Source organism: Myodes glareolus, chromosome 4 (genome assembly GCF_982192425.1).
Source record: "Myodes glareolus chromosome 4, mMyoGla1.1, whole genome shotgun sequence".
Lineage (NCBI taxonomy): Eukaryota > Metazoa > Chordata > Mammalia > Rodentia > Cricetidae > Myodes > Myodes glareolus.
In genome coordinates this window covers 11,151,083-11,166,076 of record NC_142029.1, presented here as the reverse complement: position 1 = coordinate 11,166,076, position 14,994 = coordinate 11,151,083, and positions in this window count along the sequence as shown.

Genomic DNA, 14,994 nt, shown 5'->3' with positions numbered 1-14,994 from the left:
TAACTGCTGAATTTACCTAAAAGTGAGATGGTCCTTCGGGGGTTCCTGCTTCATGAAAGAATCTGCTAGACATTCTGCAGGATATAGAAGAAAGTGACTAGCAAACTGCCAATATAGACAGAACTGTCTTTGAAATTTCCTACTTCATGAAAAAGTCTGCTGGATACTATGGGCCCATAGGCTGAATATGGATACCCCAATGATACAGAAAAATTTTGGGTGACTGTCCAGACAACAAGATGTCTCTGTCAATTCTAGAATTTTAGAAGTTGCCTACAGTGCATTTCCTGTTTACTTAGGTAATAGTATATCCTTCTGGAGTCTTTGATGGAGTTGAAAAGTTATAGTTATAGTTTTCCTTAGTTATGATAAAAGATAAAATAGATATAAATATTGTAACTGTAGTTCTTGCTTGATACCTGTTTTTTTTAAATGTAGTTTTGCTATGTTAGAGTTAAAACATTCCCTTTTGTTTAAACAGAAAAGGGAAAATGGTGTAGGATGTCCTCTGTCTATGTGTTACTTTCATTGCTTAATAAAGGAACTGTTTGGGCCTATAGAAAAGCTAGACCAGAGCTAGGTGGGAAAACCTAAAGGGAATGCTGGAAGAGGGAAGGCACAGAGAGAGAGAGAAAGAGACACAGAGAGAGAGAGATGCTATGGAGCTGCTGGAGACAGATACTGGGAATTTTAACCACTAAGCCTCATAGCAATATACAGATTACTAGTAATAGGTTAAACTAAAATGTATAAGTTAGCCAATAAGGAGTTAGAACTAATAGGTCAAGCGGTGATTTAATTAATACAGTTCTGTGTGGTTATTTCGGGGCAAAGCTAGCTGGGCTGCCAGGAAGAAGAAGTGATCCCTCCTGCAACATCGAAAGAACAATACTCAACTTCATGTGAAGAAGTAAATAACCCAGGATAGCCAAAGCAATCCTGTACAATAAAGAAACTTCTGGAGGCAACATAATCCCTGACTTCAAACTCTACTACAGAGCTACAGTACTGAAAACAGCCTGGTATTGGCATAAAAACAGAGAAGAGAGCCAATGGAACCAAATTTAAGATCCAGATATCAATCCAAACACCTAAAAACACCTAATTTTTGACAAAGAATCAAAAAATATAAAATGGTAAAAAGAAAGCATTTCAACATATGGTTTTGGTATAACTGGATATCAACACGTAGAAAAATGAAAATAGATTCACATCTATCACCATGCACAAACCTTAAGATCAAATAGATCAAAGACCTCAACACAAAACCAACCACACTGAACCTCATAGAAGAGAAAGTGGGAAGTACACTTGAATGCACCAGCACAGAAGACCACTTTATAAATATAATTCCAGTAACATAGACACTGAGAAAAACGATTAAAAATGAGAGAGAACTCCTGAAACTGAAAAGCTTCTATAAAGCAAAGGACATGGTAAACCAGACAAAACAGCAGCCTACAGAATGTGAAAAGATCTTCTCCAACCCCACATTGGACAGGGGGTTAATCTCCAAAATATACAAGGAACTCAAAAAATTGGTCATCCAAAGAACAAATAATCCAATAAAAATGGGGTACAGACCTAAACAGAGAACTCTCAAAAGAGGAATCTAAAATGGCTGAAAGACACTTGAGGAAATGTTCAACATCCTTAGTCAATAGAGAAATTCAAATGAAAACAACTCTGAGATCCCATCTTACATCTGTAAGAATGGTCAAGGTAAAAAACACTGATGGCAACTTATGTTGGAGAGAATGTGGGGTAAAGGGAACACTCCTCCATTGCTGACTAGAGTACAAACTGATACAGACTCTTCGGAAATCAGTGTGGTGATTTTTCAGAAAATTAGGAAACAACCTACCTCAAGACGCAGCAATGTCACTTTTGAGTAAATACCCAAAGGATGCTTAATCATACCACAAAGACATATGCTCAACTATGTTCATATCATAACAGCATTGTTTGTCATAGCCAGTACCTGGAAACAACCTAAATGCCCCTTGACCAAAGAATAGATAAGGAAAATGTGGTACATTTACACAATGGAGCACTACACAGCAGAAAAAAAATGATGACATCTTAAAATTTGCAGGAAAATGGGTGGATCTAGAAAACATCATATTGAGTGAGGCAACTCAGATCCAAAAGGACAAATATCATATGTACTCATGTATAAGTGGCGTTTAAACATAAAGTAAAGAAAAAAACAGCCAACAATTTACAATCCCAGAGAACCTAGATAACAATGAGAACCCTAAGAGAGACATACATGGTTCTAATCTACATGAGAAGTAGAAAAAGACAAGATTTCCTGAGTAAATTCTGAGCATGGGGACCATGGGAGAGGGCTGAAGGGGAGGGGAGAGAAAAGGAAGAAAGCAAAGAAAACTACATGACTCAATAAAAACAATTTTAAAAAGACAAATCAATTAAAATACTGATAGTGCCAAAATAAGTGTGCAGATTCAAAGCAATTCCTCTCACAATTATCACAGCATTTTTCACATCAAAAAAGACAAACATGCTTACATTTGTACTGAGCCACAAATTTAATCTTGAACAAGAACAGGTTTCTAGTTTAAAATTACACTTTCTAGTGTAAAATTATTTTTACAAACTACTTAATCAAAGCAGTGCCGTGCTCACATTGAAAACAGATAAAATTGTGAGAGGAATGGAATAAATAAACCAGAAAAAATTCCACATGAATATGATCAACTAATTTTTGACAAAAACAGTAAGAACAGACCTTGGGGCAGGGAGTGGTATTGTCAATAAATGGAGCTAGAAAACAAGAAAGATATGCAAAACAGTGAAATCATATTCTCACCTATAACATGCAAAAAATAAACTAAAAAAAACTCCTGAAAGATGAGAAAAAGTCCTTGCCATCAGTCTTAATCCTTATGGGGAGAAGAGAAGATAGGGCATCAAAATCACACACAACAATAAAAAGATACAAATAAAATCATCACTTGAAAGGGAAATAACAAAATGAAAAAATGATCCTGATGGAGTAGGAGCAAAGATTTGTAAGTAATATATCTGATATGGGGTTATGATCCAAACATGTAATAAACTCAATCAACTTGATAGTTACCAAAAAAAAAAAGAAAAGGAGAAAAAATATCTGATTAACTATTGAGCAGAAGACCAGAATAGATGTATTTTTTCCCAAAAAGTCATGCAAGTAGCTAACAGGTATATGAATAAGTTGATAGAATCACAAATCACCAGATAAATACAAATGAAAACTCAAACCACATGAAGCCATTCCTTCATGCCTGATAGAAGGTTATCATCAAATGGAGAAGAGATGTCAAATGTTGGCAGGAAACAGAGAAGATGGAAACCTTTGCAGTTTTATTAGTATGAGTGAAAAGTAGCACAGTCATATGGTAAAGATATGGTGGTATCTAAATAATTAAAGTAGCACATATATTATGTATTATATATACATATGCATCATGAATGTGAACTGTCCCTGCAAGCTCAGGTATTTGAAACATGATTCTCAGCTGATAGTGCTGTTTTGACAAGTCATGGAATTTGTAGGATATGAGTCCTAGACAGAGGAAGTGGGCCACTGTGGGTCAGATCTTAAGGATTATATCTTGACTCAGTTTTCAGGATGATTTCAGTCTGTTTCCTGGGCAACTTGAGAAGTGGACAAGAAGCCCTGACACCACAGTTATGAGCCCCACCCACCATCATGCCTTCCCATGATGATAGACTAATACCCTGGAACCACGAGCCCAAATAAATTCTTCTTGCATTGACAGAAAGTTGCTTCCTGATGTTGCTTCAGATATTTGATCACAGGAATGTAAAGAATACTTCATACTGCATCCAAAGGGTTGAAACTGCTACCTTGAGTTGTTCCTCTGTATCCTCACATTCATAGTGCTGTAGGAACTCCTACAGCCTGTAGCCTTTAAGTTACCCATCCACTTGGGCATGGCCTCTTATACTATAAATGCCAATGAAAATCGAGTACTCATTTTCTTTTACAGCTGCAGGATTTGGTTGCTGTTCCCCATTCCAGCAGAAGATTGTGATCTGTGAGTCTATCCCTAAATAAATAACCTTTCATTATACCCAATTCTGAGCTTGTGTGGAATTTCTTCTTAGTGCCCTTCTTCATCATTGAAACACTATTCACTGCCAAGACATGAGAGCAGCCTGTGTTCATCAATAAATTACCGAGTAAGTCAAATCTGATATGCAAATAAATGTGAACATCAATTACCACAAAAAAAGGAAATTGAAATTTTATCTACTATGGTGCAAAGAGCGTTCCCCAAATTTACACATAGAGAACCTAACCCCCAACTTAACAGTATAATGAAAAGGTATCTTTAAAAGATAATTAGGTCAGTGGCCAGTCTTCTCAAACAAATTGACAACTTAATTATTACTGTGGAATAAACCTCTTGTATACAGTGAAGATTTGTCACTCAAATTGGTTTAATAAAAAGTCAATTGATTAGTAGCCAAGCAGGAAGTATAGGTGGGACAACCAAACTGAGGACACTGGGAAGAAGGAGTCACCAGATGAAGAGTAAGTAAGACATGCCAGAGAGGTAAATGCCAAGAGCCTTGGAGCAGCACATACACTAATAGAAAGGAGTTAATTTAAGTTGTAAGAGCTAGTTAGTAATAAGCCTGAGCTATCAGCCAAGCAATCATGATTAATATTAAGATTCTGACTGGTTATTTGGGACTGGGCAGTTGAGACAGGAAAACTAAGTCTAAAATTATGGGGATAGGTTTCCTACCACAAGAATGCATTTATTGCAATTGTTAACCTGTGCCTCATACTCTTGGCACTCTTGTAATGTTCTGCTATAAACCGTGGTGTGGTTTGTCTAGAAACTGAATCTTGGACTTCTCAGTCTCCAGAAATGTAAGAAACACACCCTTTCCCCCTTCTTCTTTATACACAATCCAGACTCTAGTATGCATGAACATGAACAACACACAGAGAAGGACATGATATGAAAGGGTAACTATGCACACACCAAGGCTGTAAGATCTTATTCATACATGAACCCTCAGTGTCAATTCCATATAGGGACTGAGGAGATGACTCAGCATGAAGACCTGAATTTAGATCCCAGCATCCACGTAAATGTTATGTGGTCATGATAGCCTACCTGCAATTCCATCTCTTAGATGATAGGAACAGGAAATGCCTGGAGCAGGCTGGCTAGCTCAACTAACCATGTAGTGAGTTCTGTATTCAACTGAGAGACTTTGCCTCAGTGAAGAGAATGGAAAGTGATTGAAGACCCCTCAATGTTATCCTTGGCCCCCTACACACATACGCACCTGTACACGCATGTACATGTCCCTACATGCAGATACAAACACACATAAACATATATACCATACACATATACATATGCCAAAACAGAAAAAGAATTTAGAAAGTGAGAGCAAAATGGTGTTTGTTAGGGCAAAAGTTGGTAGAAATATAAATTTTCATTTATAAGATGAGTAGGTGTGAGAGATTAAATGTCAAGTGACTAAAGTGAACAAGATTGTATACTTTAATTGTCTAAGAATATGTCTTCAGCATTCTGACCATGAAAATAGAATAATTATGCCAGAGTATAAATGCATTAAGAGATTGTTGGCACTTATTGTACTAAATTTATAGATACTAAACTAAATATCTTACTTTGTTTACTATTACCACAATAAGAAGGGAACTTATGGAAGAGAGCTTATGATTTCAAAGGATGGGTCCATGACCACATCATGGTAGAGAGCACAGCAGTAGCCCAGCAGGCATGGTGCTAGAACAGTAGTTGAGGGCCTATATTTTGATCCACAAGTGTGAAGCAATGAGAGACATTAGGAATAGCATGAGTCTATTAAAACTTCAAAGCCTGCCCCTGGTGACACACCTTCTCCAACAAGGTCATACCTCCTAATACTTTTCAAACTGAGAAACAAGTATGCAGATAGATGAGTCTGGGGGGCCATTGTCACTTAAGTCACCACATCAACATACTGCATAATTTAAATATACACAATTTCCAGGGAAGAAAATGACACACAATTTCTCCATAAGTTAAAAGTGGAATGGCTGAAGGGTGATTCATCTGATTCCACCATTCCTTCTGTCAGTATTAAGATCCCTTCTCTGAAGACATCACCATTAAAAATTGCCATTCATTTGTAGTTGAGTTTGTATGGGGAAAGCTGAATAAATGTTCATTTTCCAAATGTAAAAAATTCCAAAGAAGAAATATTTGGCACTGACTTCTTTTAAATGGTCTCTTTTTTTATAATAAATTTGTTTGTTTGTTTTACATCCCGGCCATTGTTTCCCCTCTCCCCTATCCCCCTCTGCAACTCCCCACCCCATCCAGTCCTTCTCCATTTCTATTCAGAAAAGGGCAGGCCTCCCATAGATATCAATAAAGCATGGCATACAAAATTACAGTAAAACTAAGAGCCTTTCCTAGATTAAGGCCAGGCAAGGCAACCCATTTTGAGAAATAGGATACCAAAAGCCAGTAAAACAGTCAGAGACAGCCCCTGCTCCCACTGTTAGAAGTCACTAAAGGAAGACCAAACTACACAACTGTCACATATATGCACAGTGCCTAGATCAGTCCCATGCAGGTTTCCTAGTTGTTCAATCTCTGTGAGCCCCTCTGAGCCCAGGTTAACTGATTCTGTGTTTTTTCTTGTGGTGTTCTTTATCCCTTTGACCCCTACAATTCTTTCTCCCTCTTTTCTGCAGGATTCCCCAAACTCTGTCTAATGCTTGATTGTGGGATTCCCCGCTGTATGCTGTGAATATCGTTAGTTAATAAAGGAACTGCTTTGGGCCTATAGCAGAGTTATAGGGGAAAAAGAGCTAAGCACGGAAAACTAAACTGAATGCTGAGAGAAAGAAGGGTGGAGTCAGGGAGAAGCCATGTAGTCCTGCCAGACACTGGAACTTTACATGGTAAGCCACAGCCATGTGGAGATACACAGATTAATAGAAATGAGTTAAATTAACATGTAAGAGTTAGCCAATAAGAAGTAGAGCTAATGGAACAAGCAGTGATTTAATTAATACAGTTCCTGTGTGATTATTTTGGGGCTAAGCGGCCAGGAACTAACTAGCAGTCCTATTACAACACTTGGTTGTGGGCCTGCATCTGTTTCTGGCAGTTGGTACATACAGCCTCTCTGAGGGCAACTGGACTAGGTACCAATATGGTCACAGGAGATGACCAGTTCTTTGTTAACGTCAAACATTCCATTTTGGTATAACACTAAGACTTACCAAGCATGTGCACTTTCCCCAGCCTAGGATCAATCATGTAGAGTGTCAGTTCCATTTAGCAAAGAACAGTGTTTAGCCTTTCAGTCTGCCCCTGGGGTGCTCAGTTCTCCTTGACTATTGATTCTAGGCCTCTGTAGATACTTAGAGGACTGGACAGACAAAGCAATTTATATGTCAAAGCAATCAGTATATCCTAGGGTAGTTGATTCAAATTTTAGGGCACAAAGTTCTTGTTTTACTTCTGACTACATACGTCTTTTATTCGCATGAAAAAGGTATCTCAGTTCTTTGTGATATCAGAATAAGTGTTTATTAATTACTATGACATCAGAAGCACTCTCAACTTTGACCATTTACTAGCACATTCAGAAACATGTTCTGATATAAATGTCATGGGACAGTGTTATGTGATCATATTAAATAAATTATGCCAGCCCCAGAAAGGCAAATATCTCATTCATGAATCCTAGACTTTATAAATACATAAAATTATGTGTGCACAAGTGACAGGAAAGTAGAAGTCAGCATATCTAGAGGAACAAAGTGGACTCACGGGAGAGGAAGGGCGAGAAAGTGGAAGGCAGCAGGGAACGAAAGAACCATGCCCAAACTACATTCCCTACTTACTTGAAAATGACCTTAGAGACCCAGCATAGAATATATTAAACCATATACATACATATATGTGAAGAAAGCTGAAACCTTCTATCAAATAAATACCACTGTACACAGGTGAGACTCTATACTAGGATCTGGAATCTGGTGACTGTGCTTGAAGATGGGTTCTTCCAATCAGTATATGTCCCTGGAACCCAACAGGATAAGATTCTTCATCCAAATGGAGCAGTGCTGTGGACCTGAGCTTCTTGTCTACCACATAGGGATCAGGCATTCAGTTTGTACACATAGGTGTCAGAGTGGCAGACCAAGCCAACACTGCACTGGACCATCCTTGTGGAGGATGGAGGACAGGAAGATCCTCCAGCATTTGAGTGTCTGAGGCAGAATATGGAGACTTCTAGGGAGGGAGCTCCTCACACCCCAAATTCTAACCTTAACCAAAAATGGTGAATTTCTAAACTTCTTGTTTTAATGTGTACAAACTAATGACTTTTTTTCCAGTGTAGGTTCGCCTTGCCCTTCAAACAATGAATTAACCATGATCTATACAGTAATTATGGAACGAAAGGGATTGAACTTAAGAGGCTTTGCTCATACTGGCCCATCGTTATTGTCATAGGACTGCATTTAAGACGGCATTTCCAGGGCTGGAGAGAACTCAGCAGTTAAGAGTGTGGATTGCTCTTACAGAGGACCTGGGTTTTGTACCCAGTACCCATGTTGGACTGCTGACCACAGACAGGGAGATTCAGCCCCTGGCTTTTGGGGCATTTTCACTCACAAACATACACTTTATAACACAGACATACACATGATCCAAAAATTTAAAATTAGTCTTTAAAAAGAAAAAGACATCATGTTGCCTCAACTTCCACATAGATTATCACTGAAGTGACTACCTTAAAGAACAATGAAGTAGTTAATTGCAGACTAGGTAGACAGTAACATTTTAGGGATTTGTCATGTTTCCTCTCCACTGACATCAATTTTTATTTTCATCAGCTTAAGAAATAATTTGCTTGTCAACTTCTGTGGTCTGTCTCTAGGACCGACTATTCTGTGAGGGTAAGACAAATGTGATATTCTTCTTTATCCCTTTTCCACAAGGGAGGATCTGTAATTTTTGGCATGACTAGATTGTCCAGGCATGTGACACTGGATCTTCCTCATCTCGCCGACATACATCCTTGAACTAAACACGTTGTGCAGACCGCCAAGAGTCAAGCAGTCTGGGTGCCATCACTGACTCGTGAAGTACTCTCATATTCCCCAGGACAGCTGCGTACCAGGTCTGCCTTTACTGTTCAAAGCCAATCAGCGGCTCTCAGATGGGCCCTGGGTGTAGCATAAAGGTGTCTAGCGAGTGCTATGTGCTCACATACTTGTGTAAAACCCCTGCACCTTGCCATTTATTCTGATGGTTGCACCAAGGAAATGGCTAGCCTGATCCTTCTGGCAGTTTCGTGTGAATACATTGCACAGATCCATTAAGCCTCAATAATAATCCAATTAATTGTTGAGAAACAAGAGCCTGGCTTTTTCGTGTGGTTTTTCTCACAGAAAGAGCAGGTGCCTGTTTATCTCACGGAGCACTGACCGAGTAAGATATTGATATTCTCCATGAGTGAGCGCTTTAAAATGGATTTGCTATCGACTGGCCCATTTGCTATTGTTAGAAACCCTGTTCTCTGCTGAGAGGCCTGTGACCTTTTTCACCCCCATTAGCCCTGTGAATAAGTCCTCCTCTAACCAAAGAAATAAAATCAGGTTTACATGAACGTATTATATACATATTTTCCTTAAAAGTACACTATCAATTTCCCCCAAAACGATTGTTTATGTCTTGACTAGATTCAGATTTTTTTTGAGGATGTGTATGAGCAATTTAAATTCCTTTCACTTCATAATGAAGTTTAATTTAACTTAAATGATGGGGAAAGTACATGTTTGTGTGCAAGTGGGTACACATGTGAAGGGGGCATGTGCACAGCACACGCACACCAAAGGCTAACCTCAGACTCTACCTGCCTTGCTTTTTGAGACAGGGCCCCTCATGTACACGTAACCCACACACATATACACACGTGTATGTGTGGGTACACATGTGGGGGTCATGCGCACATGCACACCAAAGGGACAACCTCAGATATTACCCACCTCGCTTTCTGAGACAGAAACTCTCATTGTCTGTAGCTTGTCCTATTTAAATATGGCTGTCTAGCTAGAGAGCCCCAGCGATCTGCCTGTCTCTGCTTCGCCAGCATTGGGCTTACAGATTCATGCTACCATAACCAGATTTTGAATGTGGGTTCTGGGTATACAGCTCTGGTCCTATGTCTGCACAGCAAGCATTTTACTGCCCTCTCTTACCTCTCTCTTCCTGTCTTACAGAGAGTTAAAATGCAGGTAGGAGGTGTCAGGTAGTGGGGAGTGGGGCAGAGCTACGAGGAGATCTGATTCTGACATGTGTCATGAAGCAGAGCTGGCTTTTTCTGAACTCAGTTTGCTCACCTCAAAATGGGAGTAGCTCTGGTTTCTGCCTCAATGATATATGACCTGGTGCATTAAAACCTCCAAATAGCTGAGCTGTATAGATGTGGCTACTTCCCTGCCTTGGCTCTTATAGACACTATATAAAATTGCATAAATGATCTACGTATTTTAAAAAGTTTAAAAAATCATTGGATATTAGTAATTTTATATGACCAACCTATTTGTTTCATGACTAACTACCAAAATTAGGATAATATTTTGATGGGAGGGAGAAATTGCATTTTCTTTCCTTTACACACCAGGAGAATTCAGTGCAGGGGACATGGCCAACAAATGACTCGAACATGTAAATAATGAGATGCAAACAAAGTAAAGTATGCATACTGTTCAAAATGGATCCTATGCAACAGACTCCAAATCACTCATCAGAGAGCAGCTTATCGCAGACTTGCCTTGGGGGGTGGTCAGCCTTATTACTAGGGAGAAAAGACCACAGTTGTGTATGTGGTTGTCATATGACTTGTGATGACGAAACTGCATTGTACCTGTGGGCTATCCTACTACTCGCTGAGAAGAGATGCAAGATTCCCAAAGGGAAAGGGTCTTTGCCTAGTCCCTAGGGATACTCACTGCTTGTGGACATTCCAGAGCCGGGACTCTAAGCTTCCTCGGGTCACACAGGGTGTGTAATAGAGAATTGAGACACCATTGACATGGTGTAAAGATATATCCCCCTCATGACTGTCCCTACTACTCTAGGGAGTAGAGTAGTAGTCCTGTCTCTCCCCTCCCGCAAAAACCCTCAATTTGAAATATCCCAAATAGCTTCATATTTGTGATGACCTGGCCCCAGTCAGTGGTGCTGTCTTTGAGAGGGTCCCAAGGGCAGGGCTTGGCAGTGAGAGCCTGCCCCTGGCTCAGATCTCTTGGAGAAAATGTCACAGGCTCCTCTGCCACCAGGATGGATGAACAGCCCCTGAAAAGATAAGCCAAGATACTACTTCCCTCCGTTATGTTATTTCTGTCAGTGAAAAAAAGGCTAATACAAAGCCTGAATATCAACTAGAGGCATAAACCTAACTCAGCTCCAGCAAAGACAAAGATAAACTGAAGAAATGGACTTCGATCCCCATCTTTATTTCCCAGGCAGACCACAGCCCTGAGCTACGGCAAGTACCTCACTTACTGTTCATCATCTGTGTAAGTCAGTGGTATCTCCACTCTGTCGGCTTGTGGTGAGAATTAAATAAGAGACACCCAAGTATGTGGGGAACACACGTCAGTGTGTGAGCCGTCGCTCAGTGCCAAGGAGAACCATGCACCACGCTGCAGAAACAGGACACATGAAAGACCAGAGGTTCAGTGATCCTCAGGGGTCCCTGGACCCCAGGATTTACTCTGCCCTAACCACCTATCCCTACATCAAGTATAAATCAATCACAGACCCAAAGATCTGGCATTTGGTGTAAGCAAAGAGTCATGGGAAAAAGCTGAGGGACCATTCATTCTGAAGGTTTGGCAGGTTCTTCTCACTACAAGCCCAGACAGTGTCCAAGTGCCTCTGGTCCCCCCAGACTGCAAATGTCCTTGTGCAACACATCACACCCGGGTCTCTATGCATTCTATTACCTGGAAGTCCATCTGTGAGCCGCATTCTTGAGAGGTGACATCTGATTTACGACTTTTTTCCACAATGATTCTGTTGGATATTTTCATGGGTTGAAGAGGATCAGAAATTTTGAGAGGTCTTAGAGTTTTTAACTCCATCCAAGTTTCTTCTGGCAACAAGCAATGTATGGGAATATGTCTCTGTAGCTGTCTGCTACCAGGGCAGACAGAAATAATTTATCATCGGCTACTACTGCTGCTGCTACTGCTTGTGGTGGTGGTGGTGTGGGCATGTGTATGTATGTATCTAAATGTATATGTGTGTGTCTATGGAGGACAGGAGTTGATACTGAGTGTATTTCTTAACTGTTCTCCACCTTATATATTTTCTGGGTTTTTTTTTTGAGTCAGGGTCTCTCATTGAACCTGGAGATCAAGGGGATTCCAGGTACACACAGTCAGATGTTTACGTGAGTCCTAGGGATTTGAACTCAGATACTTGTGCTTATATGAAAGTACTTTACTGATTGAATGATTCCCAAGCCCCAGGCTGCTTTTTGAGAACAGGGTTGTTACTTGCTATGTGGCCTGTAGAGGGAATGAACAAACCATCAGTACTTATATCCCTAAGATGCATACAGCTCTCAAATAGCCACAGTGGATCAGAAAAATGAATCAGGCTCAGTATGCATTGACAGTCTAGCGACTGAACAGGATCACCTACTAACAAACTGCCTTTCCCAAAACTACTACAGAACTGAGCACTTCCCAGGATGAAAGAACATAGCTCTCTCAGACAGTCATGTGTTACTTGTATTAGGTGATTTCTCATTGCTGTAACCAAAGCACCTGGGGGAATTATTTGGGCTCACAAGTCAAGGACACAGTCCACCATGGAAGAGAAGGTATGGAGGCAGCCACTCACACTACATCCACAGTCAGGATGCAGATAGGTGAGTTCTGGTACCCAACTGACTTTAATCCGTTCCCTTTTTACTAAGTCCAGGACCTCAGGCAAGAGGATATTACCACCCATGTTTAGAGTGTGTCTTCTCGCTTCAGTTATGGAAATAACCTCACAGACACAAGCAGAGGTGTGTCTCCTAGGTGATTCTAAATTTTATCAAGTGGAGACTAAACACCAACCATCACACTACTTTAATAGAGTTAGTTACCAAACCCTCATGGGTTTAAGACGATACAGAGTCACTATCTCCCCAGCTGAAATCCCTGGTGTCAGCCAGGCTGTGCTGCTGAAAGCTCTGGAGAAAGCTCTTCCCCACCCTTTACAGCTTCACACAAGCTGTAAATCACAAGCTTCATGACTTATGCCTCTTTACATCCTTAAAGGCAGAGACGTGGGGTTGACTCCTTGAGTCCTAAATATTTGTTTTATCTTCTCTACACTGTCTTTCTCTTTTAAGGGCCCCGACATCACCTGAGACTCAGTAAGAATTTAGGACAGGCTCTTTGTCTTTCATTCCACACTTGATTGTCATCCATAGAGTTCCTCTCCTTATAACATAGACTAACTTACTCACATGCTGTGGAGACTAGGACCTGGACATTTTCTGGGACCCATTATTGTGTTGATTACATATCTCCTTTGAATCTATATGTAATGGTCAAGGTTATATTAGCTAGGGAAAAACCACATCCACCCAATTCCACCTCTGTCAGTCTCTACTGTATGAAGTACAGCAACGTGTTCAGACTCTCTGGCTTCAGCGTCTTCACCTTTAGTGAAATGTTAATTCATGCCTGTCTTAAATGGTTTTGAGAACTGTTAGATGAATTAATAAATATAATCTGGACTTTCCAAGTGCTATAGAACTGTTAATTGTAAGTAAATAGTGATGCATCAGCTAATATAGGCAACTCTGATGCACTAGCATCAGTACTTTGGTAGATTAATACAGTGTACTTAGATTTTGATATGAGAATTGGAAGGGACACACTTTAAATCCTGAAATTACATATGCTTCCAACTTCCTCTGAGAACTCTGAATCCCCACTATTTATAATAAGTAGATATTAATAGAAGAAATAAAATATCTCAAAGAAGGCATCTAGGAATCAGCTCTGACAATTATCTATATTGTGTCTCATTTGGTCACAGTAGAGAAGGTAGGGAAATGTAGCCCAGAATCCTCCAAAGACTTGTTGAAGAACCAGGAAGTCCATGACAAAGATAGCCAAGTAAATAAGTTGCAGATACCTCTGGACCACTTTGCAAGCAGAAAAGTCATTGACTATGAAGAGAGGCACCTAGAGATAGTGGGATATTGGGAAGAGATTCAGATGTATTGTCACCCTGGGATTGTGAACATAGGACAAGAGTATTAAGATGAGCATTTACACAGTGAGTGCTGAGGGAAAAGCTACTAAGGGAGAGGACCAATATGCAAGTAAGGAAATGATGCTTGGAATCAGAGGTAAGTTCTAGGTCTAGACATGGATGCCACCAATGACAATCAGGCAGTCATTTATTCCAAGAAACTGAATGAATGGAGGAAGAATAACAGGACCAATGAGCACACTCAGGAGAGGAAGCCACATAAAGCAGGCAGCACTGTGGTTGGACAGAAAATGAGGGTGGTATTGGAGGAGGCTGCTTGTTCATTCCTGGCTGCTCAGCCCCAAAATTACCACACAAAAACTGTATTAATTAAATCATTGCTTGACCCATTAGCTCTAGAAAAAGAGTTGGCTAACTCTTTCATCTTAATTTAACCCATTTCTATTAATCTGTGTAGTGCCACATGGCTGTGGCTTACCAGCAAAGTTTTGGCATGTCTGTCTCTGGTGGCAGCCCCATGGCTTCTCACCGACTCCACCTTCTTTCTCCAGCATTCAGTTTGATTTTCATTGCCTAGTTCTACTCTGAGCTATCAACAGGCCAAGGCAGTTTCTTTATTCACTAACCAATAAAAGCAGTACATAGACAGAAGAACTTCCCACACGAGGGTGGGAGCATA